We start from the raw sequence: 6,400 nt of genomic DNA on the forward strand, positions 1-6,400 counted from the left end.
TACAGTGCCGCTCTGAAAAGCTAATTCCTTGTACCTGATGATGACAAAACCTTGTCGAAACGTACATTTGCTGTTATGTTAAACTTATATTAAAGTTTTTCTTCATTACCCATTCAAGCCGTCTCCAGCCATTATTAGTCTCAAAGTGGGTTCCTCGTCACCAAATATGGAACTACATATTATTGACATGAATTTTGTGTAAATGTGACTCTTCATTTGAAAGTGAACTTTTCTGAGGTCCACCTTCCAAACAGCTCTCAAGACTTCTTTAATTATATTTCAAGTGTGCTGTATGGCTTGCTTGGAAAAGCTATTTCTTATATATTATAAAAATGCCCTTATTAAGTAAACAACAATAATACGATACTTATTTTATGCAACCAAATTAACTGTATCAGTTTCATTTATAGCATAAATATCTCTGTCAACTTGTGTATATTATGTTGTTTTTTTTCCTAGAAAACATTGGACCACTGAATGCCAACATGGAAATCATGATGAAACTTGAAGAACTGATTGAAGATTTATTTTACTTTTTTTTTTCCAGTATTTGTTCCGCAGTCATGTATGGTCACTTTAAATTTGTCAAGGGTTAATTTTATCTGGTTTTAATCAAGTTTTTTTTTGTCAGATTTTTAATATTTACAACTGTTTTGTTTTATTAAACCAAAATGCTTGGTATATGTTGTAGGTTTTCAAATCTTAAAATATTTCTCTGGGAATTTCTTGATATATACAAATCATGAATGTTTATGTTATACTTTGAATTTATTTTAATTTTTTCCAGGTTTTATGGATTCAGCTCTAATAGAAAATGCTTTATTTTCTTATAATAAAAATGTCAGAAAAAAAAGCAAAGGGAAACAATACTCATGTAAAGATTGTGATACCTTGTTCACTGACCGGAGCAACCTTGCTCGACATCGTCGAGTGAAACATGCAGCTGTTGTCCAGCTGCACTTTTGTAACCTGTGTTCAAAGAGTTTTCAACGGAAGGACTGCTTGAAAGTACACAAACGGACAGTACATAAATACATGCTTAATGACTGAGATAATTCATTTAAATTTCGCTTTTTGTTTGCTTTGTCTGAAAAGATTGATGAAAAGAGATATTCTTTACTGTTTAAACTTGTAAAGAACCTCTTTGCTGTTTGATTTGAATTTTTCACAAGATAAAGAGTCTGCACTTCTTTCTTGAAATAAAAGTTTTGTTAGCTGTGTGTGATATTGCATTTCGGTAGTAGAGAAACATACTATTTGTTCATTTTTCCTTTTAGCCGTAAACATCAGAAACAGAAGCTGTAATAATATGCCTGATTAAGATAAGATTTGTTTTACGATGCTGCTATATTTTATTGAAAAGCTGTCTGTAAACTCAATAAGGAATATTAAGTATAATACTGATTTAAAAAAGTACTATTCTACACAACCCCAAGAAACTTAATAAAGAATCCATAGATGGAAAATGTTGTTTAATTAATGGACTTTTTCAAAGTTTCTAGTGGATTATACCAAAAAAAAAGCTCCCAAGAAGAATAGTTAGTAAGAAGAATGAAACTATCTACCCACCACATCAGTCATTAGGTGTACCTGAAATGGAGGTGTTAAGAAGTTAGTAAAAAATATTATACCTTTCTTACTAATGTATACCTTTTATTTCTATGCAGTAACAGTAATTTGTATAGAATATTTTGGGCTAGACATGGCATAGTGATTACTATATCAAAGTCTGAGCTGTAATGTGTCACTAAATATGCCCCCCCACACACACTTTCAACAGAGCATTATATCTGTGACAGTGTAGTATTATTAAGGGTACTGATTTCTCCCCTAGAGTGACTTCATGGGATTAGCAGAATAACAAGAGGTTTGATAAGGAAGTATATCACAGAGCAAATCTTAATACTTGTACTTTAAGTGTGAATATGAGACAATGAAATATAGAACTCAAACATTCTTTATTTCGAACAAAATCTAAACAATGTAAGATCAAAGGATGACACCTTTACTGGAGAGAGATCTTTATATAATTTATCTCTAGAGAAATAGCTGTAGAATCTCCTATGAGTCTCAATCTATTTTAAACTGAGAAAACATAACATTATATATACTTATGAAAGAACAATGCTAGTTCTCATGTAGTAATTTGCTATCCATATGATTGTTAGTCATTCCCACAGATACAAGGGATGTACCCCCCCTCCATGATATCACCCAACCTTCAAATGTGTACACATTTGCAGGAACCTTACCTATGAAAAGACGAAAATGGTAAGTACTGACCCAGAGCAAAAGTAACATAACATCAGTGTTGTATGTTAAAACTAGGTATACCAGAATAAGTGAAAGTTGTATATATTAAACAGAACTAGCAAATATTCAGTCTTGCTACTTTGATAAGAGTAGTTGTGTAGGCAGGGAATTGCCCTTCGTCTAATCACCTGGTGTAAAATGAGGATGGCTATATCTGAACTTTGGGTTTTCTAACCTGGCGTTTACTCATTGTGTCATATAAGGTGACACAAATACTGAATACTAGAAATAGGATCTGAATGTTGACATGCTTATAAACCAATATAAAAATTGCAGTATACACTGATGTCTTAAAAACTGAAGTAAGAACTTTTTTTCTTTAATGTTAAGAAAAAAGTTAAGAAATTCGAAACAGTCATGATGACATCTGTAGTAAGTCTGCAGGCTCATGACGCTAAAAATCTGGTTTTGATACCCGTGGTGAGCACAGATAGCCCATTGTGTAGCTTTGTGCTTAAAACAAAAGTGTCAGAAGAAAAAAACGTGCACATCAGCTTATATATCGTGATGTATGAAACATTCAAGGCCTTTTTTCTATTTAAGTAGGCCCGGCAAGGCCAGGTGATTAGGGTGCTCGACTCGCAATCTGAGGGTCGCTGGGTCGAATCCCCGTCCCACCAAACATGCTCGCCCTTTCAGCCATGGGGGTGTTATAGTGTGACGGTCAATCCCACCATTTGTTGGTAAAAGAGGTAGCCCAAGAGTTGGCGGTGGGTGTTGGTGACTAGCTGCCTTCCCTCCGGTTTTTACACTGCTAAATTAGGGAAGGCTACCGCAGATAGCCCTTGTGTAGCTTTGCGCGAAATTCAAAAACAAACAATCTATTAAAGTATGATAAATACAAACTGAAAAAAACTATGCCGTTTATTTTTCACAGCACTACTTTCTATTACTAACAGCATTTATAATTATGACAATTACTAAATTGGCGCGTTCCAAGCGTACATTTGCAGTCAGTACTCTTAAAATTGTATTAAATTTCAAGTTTATCACTCACGAACATAAACATATTTCTTTTATAATTTGTGATTTTGATATCAACCCGCTTGCTACCTAGCAACCCTTTAACATATTTTATTAAAATTATAATTCAGATCCTATTTTACTTTTAGGACAAAATTGAACCATCTTGACTGCAAGTCAATTGCCACATTGCAAACTACTGGCAAGTATATATATTATAGGTGTTCTTGATGTGTATTGGTTTTATTTTAGTACTTAAAATTGTTGCCACGTGCCTTCTTTTTACGGCATGAATATGAAAAGAGACTTAATAATGAGTGTTTTGTACACAAAAAGCTCATCAGATATCAATAAATTACTATGTTTAAATGGCAGGTTGTGTAATATAAAATGAGTTATGTATCGAGTATGAAACATTTTTGATTATTGAGGTTTTATTATAAGGGCTAGGCCTAACAAAACTAATAATTCAAACAATACAATCATTTACAGATTGTCTGTATTTCACATAGGTCTGCGTATGATTTTAGCGGTTAATATATATCGTTGACAGTATCACAAGACATTGACAAATATAATATTAACTTTTGTATTACGTTTATATAAAGTCAAACCAGTAAACGTAGCTTCATGTGACAACAACGTAAAGTTTTTGTGTTTTAAAAATTATTTTCTCGATATCAATTATTTAATATTTCACAACAATCGTTTAACTAAGTATGCATATATCATACGAGAATTCCTTCGAAAGGGGACCCCCAGTGGGTCAGTGGTAAGTCAGCAATCTTACGACGCTAAAAATCAAGTTTCGATACCTGTGATGGCCAGAGCACAGATAGTCAATTGTGTAGCATTGTGCTTAACAATCAACCAAATCCTTTCAAAGGTGTGTCGTCAACAGCCATTTTTTGTTTTAATCATTGAAAGTATATCATTTTTATGTATTTATCAAATTTATTTATAAATCCATGCGTAAGTACAAATTAACCCGAATAGTCCAGTCGTTACATTCCGCTGCACTCTTACGTATAATTGGAGAGCGGTAGAAAATGACTGGATTATTGGGTTGGACGACTACTGAGCTTAATAACATAAATTACATCATGTTTTGGCTTCATTAACTCTACTATAACTTAATATTTTGGTGCGATGCAACAATTGTATGATTTGTTTTAGTTGGCCAACCTTCTATGTGAAAACAACAAATGCTAGAACAACTGAAAATTTAAATAATTCTATATTAACACAAGGGGGTGGGGGTTAGCAAATGCATGGTATGGCTACATACCCCATTAACACTGCAAGCCTGGATATCCTGAAACTAATATAGTATACAGGCATATTGTGTTGTTGTTTTTTTTACCTTGTTTTTAATATAGGAATTTTTCAAAAATATTCGTTTCTTCATGTGCTTGTACAGTTTTTAGATAACACTTGGTGAATAAAGTCGTTAATTTCATTCTAACTGCCTTTTTTCTAAATAATCTTTGAAGAAAATGCCAGATGTTAAAGATTCAACTACGTACCGTAAAATGTAATCAGTATGGACTTATCATTTATATGAGTAAGTGCGGAAGTATGTTTTGAGAGAATGTAACTAACCTGATCAATCCATCTCTCCAGTAAAAGTGGCTGCTCGTCGTCCAAAAATTAGAATAAATTTTTATTTTGAGTTGAAAATATCACGACCACTCTATTTTATGTGAGAACTGGGCCAATTTAGAAATACTTTGTTATATATCTTTTCGGATCTACTCATTTACTCTTTTGAAAAATACTTTTGTAAACTAAAAAATATCACACTAAATGTTGGATATGCCACAAAACAAAAATTGGCTTACTGATTCCTGGGGGTACACACATTAATATCAACATATTATAAATATTAATGAGTATTTTTGTCATAAGTGTTTTGTAACTGTTGAGGATTGTTGAAAAATGTGCAATTGTATTGATGTATGCACATTATATGTTTATCAACCAATATGTATGACAAGCTCTTTTCTTTGAATTTGGATGTAGTGAGATAAAATTACTGGATGTGCTTAATTTTATTTCAAGAAACATAATAAATGCGTTCAAAAAATTAGTTAATCAAATTTACTTTGCAAATTTGAAATATATAGGAAATTATCTGATTGGAAAAATAAGGTTTACTATGGCTGCATTACCTCACTTTATAAGTACTTGTGATAACAGATGTTCCTGTGTCTGTCCACATTCTCTCAGAAGCTTACAAGCCCTCGTAATCTGATAGATAGGAAACTATCACAATACCAGTAAAGCCTATATAATAAGGTATATATATACATGCTAGGTTCTAATAACAGAAGTGGCCTCAACACAAAACCAGAACATAACTCGCTTCATGGATGCTTCCAGAACAAGTGGGCCAACAGTTATTATACTCAGGAAAAAAAGGTTTTCCCTGTATCATATCCTTTCTGTCTCCCTTCCTTGATATGTCCAAAATACCATTACAATGTCCATTCCCTAGAAGTATACAAGTAAACTAGTCCTATAATTAGCTTGTCATTAATGACAAATTGTATAAAAAGTAACAAAGTACAGAAAGTTGATCACATTATATTAAACTATTTTTAATATACAAATCAAAAAGTCACATGATAACTACAGCAGATATAAAGTCCAGGAAGAAAAACATGTATCAGAACAAGGTTATGTCTGGTGTTTCGGAGATGCCCCCCCCCAAAATGGATCACTTTTGGGAATGGTATATAACAGCATATTCTGAAGCAATGCATTCATACACTCGGGTCATAAAGATGTGTTCAGATTAGCAATTTATAATTTTCTAGATGGGGATTAAAGGCGGGGTGGGGGGGAATAAACGAATATGGTTCAGGTGCAACATCAGGACCGTACAGAAACAGACTTGCAACCATTCGCACCCCAGCCATGGTAAGCATAACGTGGTGTCTTGTTACAGATGAGAATGGATGAAAACAAAGGTCAGTGGCAAAACTTGACCACATGTACCAAGCAACATAATCAAGAAAGATGTCCATCTAGAAGAAAGAAAAAAAAAGGCCAACATTAGGGTATGGGTCTGACAAAACAGGCTTCCAGCTATACCATCATACACCTTAAGCAGCCAGCAGAG

The 6,400-nt window shown here is 33.4% G+C and overlaps 1 long non-coding RNA gene across 1 annotated transcript in view; it reads left to right on the forward strand.

The window, feature by feature from the left end:
• LOC111086936 overlaps positions 1-6,400 on the forward strand; it is a 13,545-nt gene that overhangs the window by 4,871 nt on the left and 2,274 nt on the right. Inside the window, exon 2 of the long non-coding RNA XR_002611652.1 lies at positions 460-1,611. This is a non-coding gene — a long non-coding RNA (uncharacterized LOC111086936). The remainder of the gene's footprint in view (positions 1-459; positions 1,612-6,400) is intronic.

The sequence above is a fragment of the Limulus polyphemus genome, unplaced genomic scaffold (genome assembly GCF_000517525.1).
Source record: "Limulus polyphemus unplaced genomic scaffold, Limulus_polyphemus-2.1.2 Scaffold1565, whole genome shotgun sequence".
Classification (NCBI taxonomy): domain Eukaryota; kingdom Metazoa; phylum Arthropoda; class Merostomata; order Xiphosura; family Limulidae; genus Limulus; species Limulus polyphemus.